The following is a 24,414-nucleotide window of genomic DNA, read 5'->3' on the forward strand; positions in this document are numbered from 1 at the left end:
CGGCCGTACACACCTCATAGGGCCGTAAACCCTCTTTGATGCTCATTAGTGGCCTTAAACTTACATTAAAACTAAGCATGGGACCTAGAACACTTCCTAGATGCTAGTTAAGACCTTGAAAGCACCTCAAATGCACACTTCTTCATGAGTGTACGGCCGTACACTCATGGGCTATACACCCCTGGCCGTACACACATCCCTTTGGTCATACACTCTCCTTTGATCAATCACATGTGATTTTAACACTTAGTTCAAGTGTTTCCAAGTCCCTAGGGTGGTTTCCTATCATGTCTAGTAGTGAAATACCCTAATTTGATTCATATATGTGTTATTACAAGCTAAATAGGATCCATTTGTGTCCGAGACTTCACTTGACACTCAGCATCCCATATCGATCTTTCATACAAACCACTCGCTCGAGGTGAGTTCATACCCCTACCTACGCTTTTATGATTTTTAAACGTTTTCAGGGGGGAATACAAGCCAAACACAAATGATTTTGTGAACTAATACAAACGGACTTTTAACAAGTATAAAACTTATGCAATTGATGCAGACAAACGATTTCCGTATTTATATAAAATATTTAGATATTTTATCCCTTTTGTACTATGTTGAGCATAAGGGACATTTTCAACTGACAACCATAATTGCATAGTTTTCAAATTCAATATTCACATCAACTACACTATATACATGCAAACTATAATAGGTATAGTTTGGGGTTTTCAATACACAGCTTTTATGAATTCAGAGTTGTACACTGTTATTCATATAAACTATGATGGATTTAGTTTATGATATACATTACTACAAGAGTACACGCTTAATAATTATTTAAGTATAATTATTACCATATACGGTATTCAAAGGATTCAAATACAAGAGAGCAATACAGAATTACATGTAAACTAGATTATACAGCATTGTGAGACTCTACTTCAAAAACTGTACCCTTAGGTGTACTAAATTAAATCCTATCATAGTATAACCAGAGTCTCCTGGAGGGTGAGCGTGATATTTGTGAATAGATCTATTCGGGATTGACAATCCCACACCTGAACTGCTAGCTACAGTTAGGCAGGCATGCCTGAGGTAACAAATGTCATTTAACCAACACTTGAAGAATGTTGTAAAGGTCACTAGGTCATATCAAGCATGGTTATACGACTCACAATAAGTATAAACTAACCTTTGTTTACGAAATTTCATTCTTCACTAGTTTTATTTTAAATAATAGAACTATTATACATTACATTTGGGGATTTCAGAAATACAACACATGGTTTTCAAACTGAACATTCCACACAGAGGTTTTTCATACAGAATTCATCATACTATACATACTAGTAGTAACCAAGCATACAGACTAATATGTTTTATACTACAAAGGATACCGTAACAAACATTCATAGAAGGAACTGGTAATATCATGCTTTTACTAAAGAAAATATTGGATTTTCTTGGAAACATACGAACATTTTTACAAGATTCATCAACAAGTTTTCACTACAAAACATTGGTTATGAACTCACCAGCTTTATGCTGATACTCTTTCAAATCTGCTTGTATTCTCAGGAAATCAGGAGACATGTACGTCCTTGAGTTTTCAGAAGACGGAGCGTATAGAGTCACGTCTTTATATTTTGCGTATACTTTTGATGTATAAAAACCAGAATTAAACAGATGTAAATATTTTTCATATATGTATTCATTGTAATGGTTGTGTTTACTATGATTGCTATGATACAATTGTTGTGATACTACACATGACGTCATCCACCTCCGAACGTTTCCGCCGTTCCGGTTTGGGGGTTTGACAGATTGGTATCAGAGCCGTTGTTTATAGTTAACTAAGTATACAGAACCTTACATGGTTTACAACTATAAACACTAAGGGGCTGAAGCGCACTGAACTAAAAGTATACATTTAAAATATAAGTATTTTATAAGATGTATACAAGTATACATACGTACCAGAAACAGTAACATAAGTAGAACAAAACAAAAGTATTTGGATGTTGGACACTGCGGTTAAACCTGGACAGTTATGTAATCATGTCTAGAGTCAATATAGCCTGATCAACTATATTTATTCGAGACATGACCAACATGTGCTTGGGAGTGACTATGGTGTTGCAGGAAGCCTAAAATTTACCAACTATATATACATCAGGTATCGATAGAACAAAACATACAGCTTAAAATACTATAGGAGTATTTTAGCTAGAGCCGAATACAGTATAGAGATTCATATCAAGTGTTGCTACATATTTCATCTTAGCAATAATTTACTTTCATTAGTAACCTTTCTCTATTTATCACTTCGTAGAACACTTTATCTATCAGGCTGAGATATATTTTTGTGTTATATCTCTTAATTCTAAAATTCTAGAGGACTTATCATCCTCTTTTTCTTCATTCTTTTTAGAACAAGATGCCTCCCAGAAAGAGACCCAACAGGAAGAACAACAATCCCCCAACTGATCCAACGCCACCACCTCCACAGTTCGATCCTGCCATGTTCTAGGCAGCAGTTACAGCCGACGTGACTGCAGCAATGGCGCAAATAAATCAGGGCAGCTCTGGTGGATCAGGAGGTGGACCTGATCCCCAAAATCTTGATGGAGCCCAGGGACACCAGAAGGAGTGTTCCTATAAGGACTTCATGAACGCAAAACCCAAACCCTTCGATGGCAATGGTGGAGTCATTGCCTTAACCCGATGGTTCGAGAAGATCGAATCCATCTTCGAGATTTGCGCCTGTTCGGAGGAAAACAAGGTGAAATTCGCTGTCTGCACCTTCACCGACAGAGCACTGATCTGGTGGAATGGTCGTGTCAAATCCCTAACCATGCCGGTTGCCAATGCCATGGGTTGGGATAACCTAAAGGAACTCATGCTTGCTGAATACTGCCCAAGGGGCGAGATACAGAAGTTGGAGCATGAGCTCTGGACCCTGAAGATGAAGGGTTCCGACATTGCTGCCTACACAACTAGATTCTGCGATCTGGCTCTCCTCTGTCCGGGAATGGTCACCCCGGAAAGCAAAAAGAGTGAAAGGTACGTTTAGGGATTGACGCCCCCAACACAAGGAAATGTTTTGGCTGCTAAGCCCACTACTTTTGACAGCGCCAAGTGCCTGGCGCAGACTCTGATAGATCACGGGGTCGATCTTGGTGAGGTTACAGCCGCTCCCGAACCACAAAAGGAAAGTGGTGGGAGGAAGAAGAAATTCTGGAACAAGCGAAAGGGCCAGTCTTCGTAGGAGCCCTCCAAGAAACAGCAAACAGTGGCAGTCCACACTGCTACTACTCCTGCTGCTGTTCCAACCACCCAAGCACTTACCAGTGGATATGCTGGTACTCTTCCAAAGTGCAACAAGTTCAACTTTCATCATCACGGGCCCTGCCGTGATTTTCAATGCAACAGCTGTGGAAAGAAGGGGCACACGGCTCGATACTGCAAGGCACCAGTCCAACCAACCAATCAGGCTCCTGGGACGGGTGCCGGTCAAGCCTGTTATCGCTGTGGAGAGGTTGGACACTTTAAGAGAAATTGCCCCAAGGCAACAACAGCTGGCAACACAGGGAGGTACTAGCTATGGGCCAGGAGGAAGCAGTCGTTGATCCTACTGTTGTTACGGGTACGTTCCTCCTTGACGACTCTTATGCATGCATTCTTTTCGATTCTGGTGCGGAGATGAGTTTTGTTAGTCATGCATTTAAACATCTACTCAAATGTAAATCCCAACCTTTAACTGAAAAATTTATTGTCGAGATGGCTAACAGAAAGAAAAAGAGTACTAACGACATATTCATAGGCTGTACCCTTACCCTAGACGATCATTCCTTTCCCATCGATCTTATGCCAGTTTCGATAAAGAGCTTCGATGTCATAATCGGCATGGATTGGTTGAGCCCCAATCGTGCTGATATCCTTTGCTACGAGAAAGCTATCCGTCTTAATCTTCCCTTTAGCGAAGCCCTCACTATTTACGGTGATAAACTCAGTTCGAACCTTCGTATCATTTCATGCATCAAAGCCCAGAAGTATCCGCGGAAGGAATTCCATGCATTCCTAGCTCATGTTGTTGACGAAACGCAAAAAGTTAAAGACCTCGAGAGCATCCCCGAAGTCTGTAACTTTTCTGATGTCTTCCCCGAAGATCTTCCAAGAATCCCTCTCGAGCGCCAAGTCGAGTTTCGTATCGACTTAATCCTCGGAGCTACTCCTGTAGCTAAATCTCCATATCGTCTAGCGCCGGCAGAAATGCAAGAGTTATCCAGCCAGCTCAATGAGCTGATCAGCAAAGGATTCATAAGACCGAGTTCCTTACCCTGGGGAGCCTCGATCTTATTCGTGAAAATGAAAGATGGATCCTTTCGGGTGTGCATAGATTATCGAGAACTGAACAAGCTGACCATCAAGAACCGTTATCCCTTACCCAGAATCGACGACCTCTTCGATCAACTTCAGGGAGCCAGTTACTTCTCGAAAATAGACCTAAGATTAGGGTACCATCAGTTACGAGTTCATGAGAATGATGTTCCCAAGACAGCATTCCGAACTTGTTACAGACACTACGAGTTTGTAGTAATGCCCTTTGGTCTAACCAATGCACCCGCGGTATTCATGGATCTGATGAATCGGATGTGCCGCCCCTTCCTCGACAAGTTTGTAATCGTGTTCATTAATGATATACTTGTCTACTCTCGGAGCGAGGAAGATCATAGACAACACTTGAGACTGGTGTTAGAAACACTAAGGGCGGAGAAACTCTATGCAAAGTTTTCAAAGTGCGAGTTCTGGATCAGGAAAGAAACCTTCCTTGGTCACGTCGTTAGCGAGGAAGGCATACATGTGGACCCTTCCAAAATCAAAGCGATTGAGAATTGGTCAGCACCGAAGACGCCCACATAAATCCGTCAATTCTTGGGTCTCGCTGGCTATTATCGCAGGTTTATCCAAAACTTCTCCAAAATCGCTAAGCCTTTAACCACCCTGACACAGAAAGGTGTAACCTTTAGTTGGGGAGAAAAGCAAGACACTGCGTTTCAAACATTGAAGCAGGCCCTATGCAGCGCACCTATCTTGTCCCTGCCCGAAGGGACGGAATACTTCGTTGTCTACTGTGATGCATCCAATCAGGGCCTAGGATGTGTGCTCATGCAGCGAGGAAAGGTTATTGCCTATGCCTCGAGACAGCTGAAAACACACGAAGTCAACTATACAACTCATGATTTAGAGTTGGGAGCAGTGGTCTTCGCGTTAAAGATCTGGAGACATTATCTCTACGGAACCAAGTGCACTGTCTTCACCGACCATAAGAGCCTACAGCATATCTTTGATCAGAAAGAGTTAAACATGAGGCAGCGGCGATGGGTAGAGCTACTCAGTGATTACGAGGGCGAAATACGTTACCATCACGGCAAGGCCAATGTGGGAGCGGATACCCTCAGCCAAAAGGAGTATTCAAGTCGTAGAGTGAAGGCACTGACAATGACCATCCATTCCCAATTATCCGCGCAAATCAGAGAGGCTCAGCTGGAAGCCTTAAAACTAGAGAACATGCCGGATGAAGCCTTGAGAGGAATGGAAAAGAACTTAGAGGTCAATTCGTAGAGTGAAGGCACTGACAATGACCATCCATTCCCAATTATCCGCGCAAATCAGAGAGGCTCAGCTGGAAGCCTTAAAACTAGAGAACATGTCGGATGAAGCCTTGAGAGGAATGGAAAAGAACTTAGAGGTCAAGGGAGACGGAGTTTACTATTTCATGAACCGGATCTGGACCCCAAAGTACGGCAGGTACAGGGAGGTTGTCATGAACGAAGCTCACAAGACAAGATACTCCGTTCCCGCGGGTTCAGATAAAATGTATTTGGATCTCAAACAACTCTATTGGTGGCCAAACATGAAAGCAGAAATCGCTACCTTCGTGGGCAAGTTCCTGACCTGCGCCAAAGTGAAGATAGAATATCAAAAGCCCTAAGGTCTACTTTAGCAGCCAGAAATACCTGAGTGGAAATGGGAAAGGATCACAATGGATTTCATCACTAAGCTACCCAGATCTTCGAGTGGGCACGACGCCATCTAGGTAATTGTCGATCGACTAACTAAATCCTCCCACTTCCTGCCAATCAAGGAAAACTTCAAAATGGAGAGACTCACACGAATCTACATCCAAGAGATAGTTCGTCTGCATGGTGTGAATGTATCCATTATCTCCGACCGAGATAGCAGGTTTACCTCGATATTTTGGTAGTCACTACAGAAGGCTCTTGGAACTAAGCTGGATATGAGCACGGCTTATCATCCACAGACAGATGGTCAGACTGAGAGAACAATTCAGACATTGGAAGATATGTTGAGATCATGCGTCATCGACTTCGGCATGTCATGGGACACTCATTTGCCTTTGGTCGAATTTTCCTACAACAACAACTACCATACCAGCATCAAGGTTGCGCCTTTCGAAGCCCTCTATGGCCGTAAGTGCAGATCCCCTCTGTACTAGGCTGAGGTGGGCGACACGCAGCTAGTCAAGGGTCAAGTCCCCGACAGCACTCTCACGGGCCCTGAAATCATCCGAGAGACGACTGAAAAGATCGTACAAATCCGTGAACGACTAAAAGCGTCAAGAGATAGACAAAAGAGCTACGCCGATAAGAGATGAAAACCCTTGGAGTTCCAGGTGGGTGACCGTGTTCTTTTGAAGGTCTCACCTTGGAAAGGCATGATACGCTTCAAAAGCATGGAAAGCTAAATCCAAGATATATTGGACCATTCGAGATCCTCGCTAGGATCGGTCCCGTAGCATACAAACTCCGTTTACCCCGAGAACTTAGCAACGTGCATCCCGTCTTCCACGTGTCGAACCTAAAGAAGTGTCTGTCCGATGAGACACTTGTGATTCCCCTCAATGAGATCGAACTAGACAAGAGCTTACACTTCGTAGAGGAACCAGTCGAAATCATGGACTGGGAAGTCAAACGAACGAAACAAAATCGCATCCCGATAGTGAAGGTTCGCTGGAATGCCACCTCTTCCCTTGGGAGCGCGAGGATTCAATGAAACAGAAGTATCCTCACCTCTTCCCGAGCCCATGATTTGTCGTACACTCGAGATGGTCGGTCACCCACCCCTATATATATATATATATATATATATATATATATATATATATATGTGTGAACCTCATTTCCTTCATTTCTTTCTTCCCTTGGCCACACACCACTCCATTTTCTCTCAAGCTTCTTCAACCGTGAACCCTCCAAGGCTTCAAAAATGTAAGTATTCCATCCTTTAGCTTGTTATACTTGAAAGACCTTTTGATTCAAGCCTTGATTCTTCAAGTTTCAACATGTTCTTCATTCCTTGAAGGGAGTACGGACGTACACCTTCATAAGGTTGGCCGTCCACTTTAAAGGCCCTCCAAAGTGAGAGTTTAGCCCCTATCATCTAGTTAGACATGCTAAACCTTTGATCCTAGCCTTGATTCACCTTAAAATCGACAAAGTTAGCATGAACATGAAGGGTGTACGGCCGCACACCCCTTGTACGGCCGTACACACCTCATAGGGCTGTAAACCCTCTTTGATGCTCATTAATGGCCTTAAACTTACATTAAAACTAAGCATGGGACCTAGAACACTTCCTAGATGCTAGTTAAGAGCTTGAAAGCACCTCCAATGCACACTTCTTCATGAGTGTACGCCCGTACACTCATGGGCCGTACACCCCTGGCCGTACACACATCCCCTTGGTCATACACTCCCCTTTGATCAATCACATGTGATTTTAACACTTAGTTCAAGTGTTTCCAAGTCCCTAGGGTGGTTTCCTATCATGTCTAGTAGTGAAATACCCTAATTTGATTCATATATGTGTTATTACAAGCTAAATAGGATCCATTTGTGTCCGAGACTTCACTTGACACTCAGCATCCCATATCGATCTTTCATACAAACCACTCGCTCGAGGTGAGTTCATACCCCTACCTACGCTTTTATGATTTTTAAACGTTTTCAGGGGGGAATACAAGCCAAACACAAATGATTTTGTGAACTAATACAAACGGACTTTTAACAAGTATAAAACTTATGCAATTGATGCAGACAAACGATTTCCGTATTTATATAAAATATTTAGATATTTTATCCTTTTTGTACTATGTTGAGCATAAGGGACGTTTTCAACTGACAACCATAATTGCATAGTTTTCAGATTCAATATTCACATCAACTACACTATATACATGCAAACTATAATAGGTATAGTTTGGGGTTTTCAATACACAGCTTTTACGAATTTAGAGTTGTACACTGTTATTCATATAAACTATGACGGATTTAGTTTATGATATACATTACTACAAGAGTACACGCTTAATAATTATTTAAGTATAATTATTACCTTATACAGTATTCAAAGGATTCAAATACAAGAGAGCAATACAGAATTACATGTAAACTAGATTATACAGCATTGTGAGACTCTACTTCAAAAATTATACCCTTAGGTGTACTAAATTAAATCCTATCATAGTATAATCAGAGTCTCCTCGAGGGAGAGCGTGAGATTTGTGAATATATTTATTCGGGATTGACAATCCCACACCTGAACTGCTAGTTACAGTTAGGCAAGCATGCCTGAGGTGACAAATGTCATTTAACCAACACTTGAAGAACGTTGTAAAGGTCACTAGGTCGTATCAAGCATGGTTATACGACTCACAATAAGTATAAACTAACCTTTGTTTACGAGATTTCATTCTTCACTAGTTTTATTTTAAATAATAGAACTATTATACATTACATTTGGGGATTTCAGAAATACAACACGTGTTTTCAAACAGAACATTCCACACAGAGGTTTTTTATACAGAATTCATCATACTATACATACTAGTAGTAACCAAGCATACAGACTAATATGTTTTATACTACAAAGGATACCGTAACAAACATTCATAGAAGGAACTGGTAATATCATGCTTTTACTAAAGAAAATATTGGCTTTTCTTGGAAACATACGAACATTTTTACAAGATTCATCAACAAGTTTTCACTACAAAACATTGGTTATGAACTCACCAGCTTTATGCTGATACTCTTTCAAAACTGCTTGTATCTCAGGAAATCAGTAGACAGGTATCTCCTGGAGTTTTCAGAAGACGGAGCGTATAGAGTCACGTCTTTATATTTTGCGTATACTTTTGATGTATAAAAAGCAGAATTAAACAGATGTAAATCTTTTTCATATATGTATTCATTGTAATGGTTGTGTTTACTATGATTGCTATGATACAATTGTTATGATACTACACATGACGTCATCCACCCCCGAACGTTTCCGTCGTTCCGGTTTGGGGGTGTGACACCCATTTTTACCATTTTTGTCGAAAATAGTCCATTTTTTACCATAATGGTCAAAAATAGCCCATTTTTACTATTGTTGTCAAAAATAGCCCATTTTTGTCGAAATTGTCATAAATGATCCATTTTTACCGAAATGGTCATAACTGGCCCATTTTTACCGAAATGGTCATAAATGACCTATTTTTACAAGTGATTGTGGTAAAAATTTATTTATTCACAAATTTGCCATTTTGAGTGAAATTTCCATATTTTTCCATTTTTCAAGTTTTCATGACTAAAATTTGTTTTAACATTTTCTTGGACATATTTTTGTGATCTTTAACACAAATCAAGAAAAATCAAATTTTCACCTAGTAACTTGTTTCCATTTTTGACAAACACCAAGATAAGTGAAACCATATCAAGTTGACCAAGCTCCAACAACTTGAGACTTAGCAAAATCTTGAGTTCTTGGAGTGTAAGCATGAAAGATCACCTTTTCATCACACATAAACATACATACACAGAAATACATGAAAATATACAAAGATCTTACACAAGACTAGACTTGTATCCTCCCCCAGAAGAAAGAAAACTCGAAAATAAGGGGTATGAAGCTCACCTTGGGGCCTTTTCGAAGTGTAGAAGGAAAATATGAAGGATTTTCGAGTCCTAGCTTGTGCCTTGAAGAGATTTCAAAATAATGGTTGTTCTATGATCCATATTCACGAAAACAAAAGGGTAAGGGGAAAGATCTTACATAGACTTGAAACAAAACAAGGGAGTTTAACTTATCACTTACCAAGCTTATGATCTTTGAAGAAAACTTCTTGAAACACACTAGCACACTCACGAATTTTTGGAGAAAAAGAATGAGAGAAGTGTTGAAGGTTTGAGAGGAAATGAGAAGTGAGAGTGAATTTTGAATGAAAATGGTGAGGAGGGAAGATGCATTCGGCCGAACCAAGAGGAGAGGGGAGAGATGAAGAGGTTTGACTTCTAAAAAGATGATTAGATGTGCATTGTTGTATGGGGGGTTAAAGACTTAGAAGTATGTTGGTTAAAGGTGTGGTGGCAAGCATGGATAAATCCTCATTTTCTCTCCTTTTTTTTTGGGTTTTTGTTTAGAGGGGCTAATCCGAAATTAAGGGGTTCTCGGCCCATATGATGGCCCAAAATGAATGGCGGGCTTCAAACTTGACTTGGCCCAAGGAGTTTTCGGCCCAATAATGTTCTAGGAAGGGTATTGGCCCAATTAAGGAGTTTTCGACCCAAGTATGAGTTTATGGAATTTAAATGAGAGCTTTTGGCCCAATACGGGCCCAATAATGGTTTTCGGTTAAATGAGGGGGACCAATAGAGATTTTTGGCCCATTAGGGCCCTAAGAAAAATCTCCGGCCCAATGAGATTTTATGAGAGGGCTTTCGTCCAAAAAAGGCCCATTGATTCTAAAAATGAGGTTCTCGGCCCAATATAGGGCCCAATAAGAATTTTTGGTTCATTGGGGTCCAAATATAGGTTTTCGGCCCAAAATAGTCTAACAATAAATTTCACGACCCAATAAGGGTCTTACGGGCCAAAACAATGTTAAATACAAATTTTCGGCCCATTAGGGCCCCAAAGAGAGTTTTCGGCCCAAAAGGACCAATTTGAGAGGATATCGGCCCATTAGGGCCCAATAAGGGAGTCTTGGCCTAAATAGGGGCTTGGGCCAAGAAAGCTTGGGCTAAGGCCCAAAGTTGAGTGAACTTAGCTTATTGAGTTAGGTTTTTGGGCTACACGATGTGGGTTCGATTTGAATCACAATTCTTGGTTGTATAAACTTAAATAGTATTGAAGTTTGATTTCTATTAAACGTAGTGATACAAGGTTACACAGAGAAATTATCTTGTACAAGGTAGAAATCTTAGCCCTAACTTGCTGGTTGTGACATTAAAAGACTCAAAAATCCCTAAGAAACACCATAAAGTAGATCTAACATAGATTCTCATCAAGGTGTGAGCTTTTTACCTTAAAAAGCTTGCAAATGAGAAGGTAATCCTTGATCTACAAGCTCAAGCCACTCCTCCCAGTGTTCCTCTTCTTCTTATTCACCACAAAACACCCACAATTCAATTTTCAAGCTAAAATATCACCAAAAGCTCTTAGAGTTTCGAATCTAGGGTTTATAGGGATGGAAGTTGAGGATAAGAGGGTTTGGTGTTGAGTTAAGGAGCTTAAATAGGGTCCAAGACCCTAAATTAGGGTTTACAAGAAACTGGAGTACGCCCTGCGTACTCTCAGTATGCCCAGCGTATTCCAACTGATGCCCGCGATCCTTGTCCCTAATACGCCCAACGTACTCCCTATGTACGCCCCGCGTACTAGGTTTTGCCTTAAACCCACCATATTCTGAAGGTCATAACTTCTTCGTTCTAAGCCCGATTCCGACGAACCTTATATCCACGGAAAGGTAACAAGAAGCTCTACACTTCTATCAACTCATCCTTGCCTTAAAACTTCCTGGACCAAAATCTAAAATTCTTAAAAAGCCCGAACTGACACTTTTCCGGTAGACCGCTTGGCTACAAAGCACAAATCGATCTCCCAGATCATCTAAATTACATTACCCACACCCAAATAAGTCTAAATCTCTCTTTCCCAAAGGCCCTAAGCCTTATGATAACTGATCTTCGGGTCACAGCCCCAAATTAGGACATGATTCGGAACAGGGTGTTACATGGCGTCAGCGACAACAAAGAAGAGAGGAAGAGAAAAGATTAATATGATTGATTGATTAATTGATTGATAAAGGGGATAAAGGGTTATCATTTAGGGTGTCTAGTGGGACCCATCTTATTTGTTAAACAACTTTTTAAATAAATAAATAATTATTAAATTAAAAAAGAATTAAAACGAGAAATAGAGTCTTTTTACGTTTGGTAGGGACCAATCACGCAATAAAATAGCGTCTTTTTAAGTTTGGTAGGGGCCAATCTTACAATAAAAATACATTTAGATATTAAAAAAAAATTAGAAATCAAACAAATTACCCAAAACCTTACGGGATCCATATAATTTACTCTTTTTTTTATTTAGTTAATTGGGTTAAAATTTTATTTTGGGCAATTGGGCTTTAATTGTTCGTGGACGAAAGCTTCTTTCTATTTCTTTATAACTTGACCCTTTTAAACTAAAGACCGGTAATGTTTCTTTTGAATCCCAATTTACATCTCATAAAAAATAATATATATTTTATTTTGGTCAGAAATCGATTATACCAAAAAATCCTATTTTTAGGATTTTATATATTTTTTCTGGATTTGTATATATGTATGTGAACCCACATAAAAAAATTTCAAATATGTAAATTAAAAATAAAAAAAAAAACAAAGAAAAAAACTTTTTTATTCCAGCAATTCTCTTAGATGTACGTAATATTTATGTTTAATGTTGTCTTGTTTTTTTTGAAAAAGCTTAGAAAAAAAATATTTACGTTCTCAACGTTTTTAAGTTCTAATTTGATATTGAGCCTATATATAATGCTAAATTAAATGAGAAAATAAGAACACTATGTACTATAAAACATTTTTCCTACAAAGTATTTTTCAAAAATATACACCATTGTCCTTTAAATATTGTCTTTAAGATAATCAAGAAAAAAAGCTTCGCTTTATATATATATATATATATATATATATATATATATATATATATATATATATATATATATATATATATATATATATATATATATACGGAAAACTGCAATAAAGTCTCTACTTATTGGTTTCATAATCGATTTAGTCTCTATATTTTTTTTATATTCAATTAAGTCTCAAATACCGGTAATCGTATTCAATTTAACCTTTGACCCGATCAACAGGTCATCCAACTTTCAAAAATTACATTTTTGGCCCAAATTTCAAAATTTATTACAAATTTGGTCCAAAATTTACACTTTTGGCCCAGATTTTAAATTTTGTTACAAATTTGGTCCAAACTTTACCCTTTTGCCCAAATTTTAGAATTTTATTATGAATTCATCCTAACTTTAGTGTTTTTTACAACTTTTGTTTTTCTCAAAAAAATGTTTCTAATATGTTTTTTCCTTATAAAATCATATTTATACAAAAAAAACATATTTTCACATAAAAATCTTATATTTTCTATATAAAAAGTTTTTTTTCTATATGAAATATCTAGTTATAAAAATATGTTTGTATTAAGTATATAAATATATATACAAATCAGTTTTTATAAAAAAATGTATACAAAAACGTATTTTTAAAAAAAATGTATACAAACACCTATCACCTTTATATATATATATATATATATATATATATATATATATATATGCACACAAATAGGTGTGTATCTATATTTTTTTTAAACCGTGTTTGTTTATATTTTTTTTTATAAAAACGTGTTTGTATACATTTTATAAAATCGTGTTTGTATACATTTTATAAAAACGTGTTTGAATATTTTTTTATACAATATGTGTTTGTATATATTTTATAAAATCGTGTTTGTATACATTTTATAAAATGTATACAAACACGTATTATATACAAAATTAATCAAACATGTTTTTATAAAAAAAATGTAAACAAACACGATTTTATAAAAAAAATATAGATAAAATTGTTGTTTGTATACATTTTTTTTATAAAATACTTTTTTGTATACATTTTTTTTATAAAAACGGATTTGTATATATTTACATACTTAATAAATACCTATTGTTATAACTAGATATTTCATATACTAAAAAGTTTTTAAAAAAAGTTTTTATATAGAAAATATAAGTTTTTTTATGTGAAAATACGTTTTTTTCTTTTTTGTATAAATATGATTTTATAAAGAAAAAACATATTAGAAACAATTCTTTGAGAAAAAAAGTTGTAAAAAAAACTAAAGTTAGGATGAATTCATAATAAAATTCTAAAATTTGGACAAAAAGGGTAAAGTTTGGACCAAATTTGTAACAAAATTTAAAATTTGCGCCAAAAGTGTAAATTTTGGACCAAATTTGTAATAAATTTTGAAATCTGGGCCAAAAATGTAGTTTTTGAAAGTTGGATGACCTGTTGACCGGGTCAAACGGTTAAATTGAATACGATTACCGGTATTTAGGACTTAATTGAATAAAAAAATAATATAGGGTTAAATCGATTATGAGGGCAATATGTAGGGATTTTATTGCAGTTTTCAATATATATATATATATATATATATATATATATATATATATATATATATATATATATATTTTGATATATATTTTGGTTAAGTGAACACGAGACTAATATTGATATATATTACAAAAAAAAATATTTGATATATATTTTGGTTAAGTGAACACGAGACTAATATTGAACAACTTTTTATTTTCATAATAACTTTACATCTATATGTTAATTATGTTGGAGTATAGTTTAATACGAAATTTCCACTTCTAATCCATTAAGAACAATAAAAATTAAGACCATGATAAGTTTTATATCAATATTTTATATTATTATACAGGGCCGGTCCAAGCGTATATGGGGCTCGGGGCGAAAAGAAAAAAAAGGGCCCCTTAAAGACAAAGTACCTGAAACCAAAACTGAAAACCGTAAGCACGAAGCTTAGTGAGTTCCCCCATCATACCACATACCATACAATCACATAACATACATATTGTCGGGAAATTCTGGGGTGCCAGACCTACCCGGTCCAGCCATTCTGGGGTGTCGACCTACCCGTGTCAAGCCATCTAGGGTGCTGACCTACCCGTGTCAAGCCATTCTAGGGTGCTGACCTACCCTTCGGTCCTAACAACCAAACTCCGGGGACTATTTCACCCCCTACTACTACTACCACGCATATCATAACATAATCATATTATCAGGCATATCTGGGGTGCCCGACCTACCCTTCGGCCCTAACAACCGAACTTGGGGACTATTCTCCTCCTACTACCACTATCACATATAACATATTATGCTAACACATAAACATAACAGGTAGTAGCAAACCAGACAATCATCTCAATTATAATCAACTACTAGTGGGTCGGCCTTGGTGCCTTAGACCCACTTCTACTGGAAGGTAACTCACCTCACACTGCTAAAGTCTCGTAGACACAACCCCAGCTGTTGGATGACAGATTCCCTAACTGTCAATATCAGAACATCACCCAATTAATAATTGGGCTCCAACATAAAAATCATAAGTCCAAGCTTGGGGTAAAAGACTACTTACCCCTATCTTAGCTTGATTCAACTCAAAGCCCAATCCAAAGGCCCAAAAGTCAAACTATGAATCAAAGCCCAACATATGGTCTAATTTTCCAAATTGGGCCCAAACCTTTACATGGTCTTATTCTAAAGCCCAACCATTTAGTCCAGTCCAAACATTTGACATTTCTAATGGCCTAACATCTCATAATCATGAAGGCCCAATTATGGCCCATCTATGGCCTAATTTTCCAAATTGGGCCCAAGTCCTCATATGGGCCTTACCCTAAACCCATCAACATATTCCAGTCCATATGATTATTCTTGGATGGCCCACCAATAACCCCATCATCAAGGCCCAATAGAAAGACCCAACAATAAACCCAAGTGAAATTAGGGTTTCACATAAAATGACAATTAGGATTAAGTGTTTCTCACTTAACCTATTAAGGACTTAATCCATTAAGTCCATCACTCTTCTAAATAAATCATATGGTGTGATTGGGCTTAATACACAATTCCATTCCAATGGCCCAAATGTGGGTCCCGATAAGTCCAAGCCCATAAATCCAATATTAGGGTTTTCTAAACCCTAATTAGGGTTTCCAACCCCATCTTAGCCCAATAGGCCCAATAGCTAGGTCTTTTGATCAATTAGGGTTCATTAGGCCCATTAGTTACATGTTTGGGCTTTTACGTCATTTAAGGCTTTATTGGGCCCATTAGGGTTTCATTGGGCCCACTAGGGTTTTAGTCCATTTGTCCAAACATCCAAACGAATCAAACACGACAAGCACACCGCCACCCAACACGGTGGCTGGTGGCGGTGGGAGGCGGCAGCCACCACCTTACGGTGGTGGTTGGAGTTTCTTTCCATTATTCGATTTTCTATTTACATTTACAAGGTTACAGTCCCAAAATACACACACATAGCTAAGCTAAGCACACACACAAAACCACCTTGTAGTGGTCGGCGGTGGCGAGTGGTGGCAGTAGGATTCTCCTTCGGATTTCCGGCCAAGCATCGTTCCAGCAATCCCATACCACTACAACATCTAGACTCAACACCACCATCACTTCTACCCGTGAACAAGTTCAACCACCCCACCTGGTGGTGCTAGACGGTGATATCGGCATAAACAACAGCGGCAGCGACGACACACGACTAGTCCATCCGTGAACGGAAATGGGGCGTTTACAATGGGGAAAATGGTGACATCCCACCATCGAAACCATAACCACAGCAGCAACGGAAGGAGAACAAAAAGAAGGAGGAGGGCACAGCGGTCACTGCTTGACTCCGGCGACGTGATAATGGCGAACCGAACAAACCGACGGAGGAGGGTGAGGTTCGTCCAGTCATGGCGGCACACAGTCATGACAATTGTCTTCGCTGTTCTCGTCTTCATCACCAATCGGACGGCGACGGGGCGACGATGTGGCATCGTGGTGGTTCTCCGGTTTGAGCAAGTGAGGAAGCAACGACCGACGGTGGGTGTGTCGTGAGATTTACGGCCGCAAACAGGAGAGACAAAGTGGGAGGGGTTGGCGGCTGATTACATCCATTTAGGGTTAGGGTTACGGAACCATATATACCCGACTCCATTAAAAGTTTGCCATAATGACCAAAATGGTCCCTCCAGCTCCCATTTATTTCGAAATAGATCCATATTTTACCTTTTTAGCCCCTGCCATCTAAATTTCGTTCGACTTAAGTCCGTAATTTACCAAATATACCCTGGTTCCTGAAATCCTTTTCAAATTCAGCCCACAAATTACTAAACAGCCCTCAATATTAAAACCCATTGCAATTTAGGTACAATAATTACCAAACGACCCCTTAGCCCCAAAATCTCTTCAAATGAAGTCCCAGCAGTTACCATTTAGTCCCTGCCTTCATAAATACTTAAAAAATAAATCTGAAACTTACACTTTTAACCCCTAACTTCTAAAATTGTGACAATTAGTTCTTCGAGACCATCCTTTGATATATAATTATTTATTTTAGGGATATTATTCGTTCATTAATTTATTTATTTATCTAATAAATAAACGGGGTGTTACAACTCTCCCCCACTTAAATTAGATTTCGTCCTCGAAATCATTCCTTACCATTTCTTATGCGCCAAACCACTAAAGTGACATGGTCACTATCCTGGGCACACCCTAGCCTTCCCAGGGTAGCTATGACCAATCTTCGCAAAGCCCTAACATCTGTAGGTGAACGAATTCCTCGCAACAAGATCACATTTACTTTGTTTGAAATCTGCCGTCTTGAGATGGTTTGGATCCCTGACAGACCACTCATACTGAATCCTTATCATCGAGTTCAGTCCGTTGATCCGTCAACTGACTACTCAACTTCTAATAGCTCGAGGTTCCCATTTCAAAACAGGTTCACATACCTAATTATCACTGCAGATCACTTATACTTGGCCAAGGCTCAGATAATCCCGCTGTGAGTGACTTGAAACTTCCCGGTCAACCAGCTATTCTGTTCATATATGTAACCTAAAACACAATTACTAACACTGCCCAATCGCTGAAACTGCCCGAGACAGCATGCTACTACTTAACTGCTTTCCAAAATCTACCGAGACCTTCCTAGTCCTAATTCATTCGTCAGTCATCTGAAATATCGGGTTTCGGCCTGGCTGCGGAGCCCAAGGCTCACACGCAGTCGCTCCATGCGACTTCTGAACGAAATCTTCCTATGGAACTAGTTGCCACTAATTATCATGCCACTGTGGCTCTAACAACCTCCCGATCCAACCGATCGGGTCCAAGTGTCGGATCCTGACGTCACCAAATCCAAGGCTAAAAGTGATTGCCACCTAACCTTTGGTAGCCTTATGTCACGAATGACCTTAAGCAGTCCACTGCTTCCTAGCTCTCATAGCTGTAGTGGCGCTTCTACAGTCTCGTCACGGGCTTAACCAGGTCTAATCCCTCTAGGGAAATCCATAAACCAATCCATGGATTTTCCACGCTCTCACTGCTACACCCGACTGGTGGGTACTACCGTTCCTTCCGCGTCCTAACAGCGTGCTCATGCTATCTACCGACCTAGTGAATGCTACGGCTACACTCGCAGACTTACAACACTTTATCACTATCTGGTAACCTTGTGAACGCTACGGGCACACCCGCAGACTTACAACACTTCTCACACTATCTGCTGCTAGTGAATGCTACGGCTACCCCCACACTCTTACAACACTTTCCATACTACCTGATCGCTAGTGAATGCTACGGCTACCCCCACAGTCTTACAACACTTTCCATACTGGTCGAACACGCACTCGACCTAACACGCACTGAGCTTGAGTCCTAACTGGGGATCTAACCTGGTTCCCAAAACCTGTTATCTGATGCCAAGGAGAAGTGTGACCCAAATGTTGGAACGTTTTCTAAACTCCCACTTACCCAACCCTCAAACTAGATGGCAACTCGGCCGCCTTCCTTTCTGACGAGGATGCAAAACTCATCCTAGTTTCACACCTATTTCTGTTCTTGAGTACCTGATTGATTCTTCCCCACTTAGATTCAACTAAGTCTTCACGGCACATGAGAATTGAAAGATTCCCAATCCTTCTCGCTTCCTAATGATCCACTGATGACAACTTGTGCTTACTAATGCTAGAAATCACTTACCAGTTAAACCTTAAGATCACCCATCCTCTGAAATCTGGAAGAGTACTCTTGAGATCTGGTCCAGTCTGACACTTCAGTCTACCTCCTATGCTGACAACTGGAGGCCTTAAACTTCACCCTGGCTGACGAATTCCCGTCCCCACTTTCAATCTTGCAGCACCACTGGACTCTAACCGGACACACCCATGCGAAAATACAATTCTCACGAACATCCAACGACCATCCGCGTAGGCATCTAACACTCACAATTGACTCCACTATCTTCATGCTACCACTCCTTTCCTAGCAACGGTAGTGCTTGAACTCCAAAGTTCTCCCGTAGACGACTGTCATCCATACCCGAACAATGATAGAACCACTGAAATCTAACTTCTCTGGAGAACCATTGCCCTAATTATGGCTTGATATCCTCTTAACACTACTCCTACATGGATCCTGAGAAGATCCGATATGACAACGGTACACGCAGAACCCATTTCGCATAATACATCCCTCTGTAGGTTCATGAAGGTCCTTTCGGCATGCAGAATGGCATAAAGCAATCCTTGATAACCCAAAAAAGAGCAGAAAGCCGACCCGAGGTCTGACTTATCCAAACTCACTCACAGTTCCAAGGTGATACAGATTCCCAATATCCACTTTGAAGTGGCAGAAGATGACATACCCGCGAACATCTGACGAAATCCTGATCTTGATGACAGGAACCAACTATAGGATCTTCCTTCCCGAAGGATTCTAAGGGTCCACAGACCTTGGGTTTCAAATGAACCCCTAACTTCTCCGCGACAATTATGGCCTAAAAGGCCCCGAGACGACTATCAAGAGCTCCCTAAAGTCCTTTCATTGGCTGAACGTAAGACCATCGAGGTCCATTCCCAAAACTCCGCGAGTAATCTCCGATGAGATGAACTTCTGCGATCGCGCATCGACTGGCCCAGGCCATGCTCCTGAGCCGGAACCAGAATCTGAATCTCATTCTTGGGTGTTTAACACAATACTTAACTGACATTCCAAGGATTCAAATATACCCAAGAATCCTTATCACCTTTTGCTGACATGACCAACCCCGCTACCTTGTAGCAACCTAAACCCTTGGAGCGACAAACTCCCTTGTGCACTTTCCCGTACGTGCTGCACTGACTCCGGCCCTTCTGGCCTTTAACCCGACGATCAGAAGTCATGGGTCTCTTCCCGGGACCCTCTACTATACGCACTAGGCACGACCCTCTCTTTCCAGGGTGCTCCAAATCGATCTCACATCTGCAATTCTTAAATATCATATCCTTCAGGGTCTGACACCCTGTCACGCTCACTAGCTCGCTTGCCAATGGCTAAGCTGCAACAACTGGAACATCCTCTGTCCCCAAACCGGGTCACAAACTTCTCCCCGAAGCTTCTCAGATTCTACAAGACTCTCACCGATTCGATTATGGATCCTGTGCTTTTAGTAGTACGGGCCCCATACTACCTTCCACACCTATCCATACTTTCCTTAGCAATCCTCCCGAATCCTCCAAGTCACTTCCTTAAACTGGTACACCCAAGTCTCACTGAACCTCACTATTAACCCACTGAAACATATCCTAGGCTTCCCTAGGTTCCCAAACCCACCCAGTCCTCAGCTGCTGAAAGATTCCCAGTAATGTCAACTAGCTACCTCATGAATATAGACACATGCAACAGAGATCAGATAATCCTTCGAGTAAAAGACCCATCCCTAGAACAGTTGGACTCAAACAAGAGCTGCGGAATAGGGTCAAATCTATCACTCTGAGATTATCCAGCCTGTGCCACATGTGACTTAGCATATTCACTTAATTGTTAGTTCACATTACTAAAAGTCCCACAAAGCACAAAGCAAGCAGCACTCAGACAATGGAAAATCTAACCATCATATTTCAATCAAATCATTTTATCCTCTAATCAAGAATCTGTACATGCAATTCAAAGACTCATACAATTAGGCATAACCTAAACAGGCTATCCTATCACTAACTGATCAGTACTAGCATGCAAGTCTACAAGCACATACAATAGGCATATAAGGAATCCTCCTAGATCCTCAACCCTAATCTAGCATGCAGTTCTCATAATCATATCATAACATAACATATCATAACATGTATGGGTATCTTGGGGAAAACTTACTTGAGCTCGGCTGATTGCACACATCACACACCTTGTTCTTTTCAAACTCCTTTTCTCTTTTCAAACCTCTTTTATAAAATGATTTTACTTTTGAAAATTCTCATACCAAGTCCTTAGTTTGAGTTCAGACACCCCCGAGAGTGTGCCCGAATCCCTCAAACCAAGGCTCTGATACCAACTTATAACATCCCAAAATTCAAGGCCAAAAATTTCATTTTTAAATAAGTTATTATAAAGCCAACAGTATAAAAAAAACATCCATAATAACATATCATGTCAAAACCAGTACGTCAATAATCAAAGCATGTCATCATAAAACAATATCAGAGTATAATTCCAAAGATCTCATGTGCGGAAAACATAGTGTGATGCGCTGCGATCGTCGGCTCCGTTCCGGTGAAAACAAAGTACCTGAAACCAAAACTGAAAACCGTAAGCACGAAGCTTAGTGAGTTCCCCCATCATACCACATACCATACAATCACATAGCATACATACTGTCGGGCAATTATGGGGTGCCCGACCTACCCGGTCCGGCCATTCTGGGGTGCCGACCTACCCGTGTCAAGCCATTCTGGGGTGATGACCTACCCATGTCAAGCCATTATGGGGTGCTGACCTACCCTTCGGTCCTAACAACCAAACTCTGGGGACTATTTCACCCCCTACTACTACTACCACGCATATCATAACATAATCATATTGTCAGGCATATTTGGGGTGTCCGACTAACCCTTCGGTCCTATCAACCGAACTTGGGGACTATTCCCCTCCTACTACCACTATCACATATAACATATCGTGCTAACACATAAACATACCTGGTAGTAGCAAACCAGACAATTATCACAAAGACAATCATCTCAACTATAATCAACTACTAGTGGGCCGACCTTGGTGCCTTAGACCCACTTTTACTAGAAGGTAACTCACCTCACACTACTGAAGTCTCGTAGACACAATCCCAGCTGCTGGATGACAGATTCCCGAACTGTCAATATCAAAACATCACCCAATTAATAATTGGGTTCGAACACAAAAATCATAAGTCCAAGCTTGGGGTAAAAGACTGCTTACTCCTATCTTAGCTTGATTCAACTCAAGGCCCAATCCAAAGGCCCAAAAGTCAAACTATGAATCAAAGCCCAACATATGGCCCAATTTTCCAAATTGGGCCCAAACCTTTACATGGTCTTATTCTAAGGCCCAGCCATTTAGTCCAGTCCAAACATTTGGCATTTCTAATGGCCCAACATCTCATTATCATGAAGACCCAATTATGGCCCATCTATGGCCCAATTTTCCAAATTGGGCCCAAGTCCTCATATGGGCCTTACCCTAAACCCATCAACATATTCCAGTCCATATGATTATTCTTGGATGGCCCACCAATAACCCCATCATCAAGGCCCAATAGAAAGACCCAACAATAAACCCAAGTTAAATTAGGGTTTCACATAAAATGACAATTAGGGTTAAGTGTTTCTCACTTAACCCGTTAAGGACTTAATCCATTAAGTCCATCACTCTTCTAAATAAATCATATGGTGTGATTGGGCTTAATACACAATTCCATTCCAATGGCCCAAATGTGGGTCCCGATAAGTCCAAGCCCATAAATCCAATATTAGGGTTTTCTAAACCCTAATTAGGGTTTCCAACCCCATCTTAGCCCAATAGGCCCAATAGCTAGGTCTTTTGATCAATTAAGGTTCATTAGGCCCATTAGTTACATGTTTGGACTTTTAGGTCATTTAAGGCTTTATTGGGCCCATTAGGGTTTCATTGGGCCCACTAGGGTTTTAGTCAATTTGTCCAAACATCCAAACGAATCAAACACGACAAGCACACCGCCACCCAACACGGCGGCTGGTGGCGGCGGGAGGCAGGAGCCACCACCTTACGGTGGTGGTTGGAGTTTCTTTCCATTATTCGATTTTCTATTTACATTTACAAGGTTACAGTCCCAAAATACACACACATAGCTAAGCTAAGCACACACACAAAACCACCTTGTAGTGGTCGGCGGTGACGAGTGGTGGCAGTAGGATTCTCCTTCGGATTTCCGGCCAAGCATCGTTCCAGCAATCCCATACCACTACAACATCTAGACTCAACACCACCATCACTTCTACCCGTGAACAAGTTCAACCACCCCACCTGGTGGTGCTAGACGGTGATATCGGCATAAACAACAGCGGCAGCGACGACACACGACTAGTCCAACCGTGAACGGAAATGGGGCGTTTACAATGGGGAAAATGGTGACATCCCACCATCGAAACCATAACCACAGCAGCAACGAAAGGAGAACAAAAAGAAGGAGGAGGGCACAGCGGTCACTGCTTGACTCCGGCGACGTGATAATGGCGAACCGAACAAACCGACGGAGGAGGGTGAGGTTCGTCCAGTCATGGCGGCACACAGTCATGACAATTGTCTTCGCTGTTCTCGTCTTCATCACCAATCGGACGGCGATGGGGCGACGATGTGGCATCGTGGTGGTTCTCCGGTTTCAGCAAGTGAGGAAGCAACGACCGACGGTGGGTGTGTCGTGAGATTTACGGCCGCAAACAGGAGAGACAAAGTGGGAGGGGTTGGCGGCTGATTACATCCATTTAGGGTTAGGGTTACGGAACCCTATATACCCGACTCCATTAAAAGTTTGCCATAATGACCAAACTGGTCCCTCCAGCTCCCATTTATTTCGAAATAGATCCTTATTTTACCTTTTTAACCCTGCCATCTAAATTCCCTTCGACTTAAGTCCGTAATTTACCAAATATACCCTGGTTCCTGAAAGCATTTTCAAATTCAGCCCACAAATTACTAAACAGCCCTCAATATTAAAACCCATTGCAATTTAGGTACAATAATTACCAAACGGCCCCTTAGCCCCAAAATCTGTTCAAATGAAGTCCCAACAGTTACCATTTAGTCTCTGCCTTCATAAATACTTACAAAATAAATCCGAAACATACACTTTTAACCCCCCAACTTCTAAAATTGTGGCAATTAGTTCTTCGAGACCATCCTTTGATAT

The sequence above is a fragment of the Lactuca virosa genome, chromosome 5 (genome assembly GCF_052849685.1).
Source record: "Lactuca virosa cultivar CGN04683 chromosome 5, Lactuca_virosa_CGN04683_v6, whole genome shotgun sequence".
Classification (NCBI taxonomy): Eukaryota; Viridiplantae; Streptophyta; class Magnoliopsida; order Asterales; family Asteraceae; genus Lactuca; species Lactuca virosa.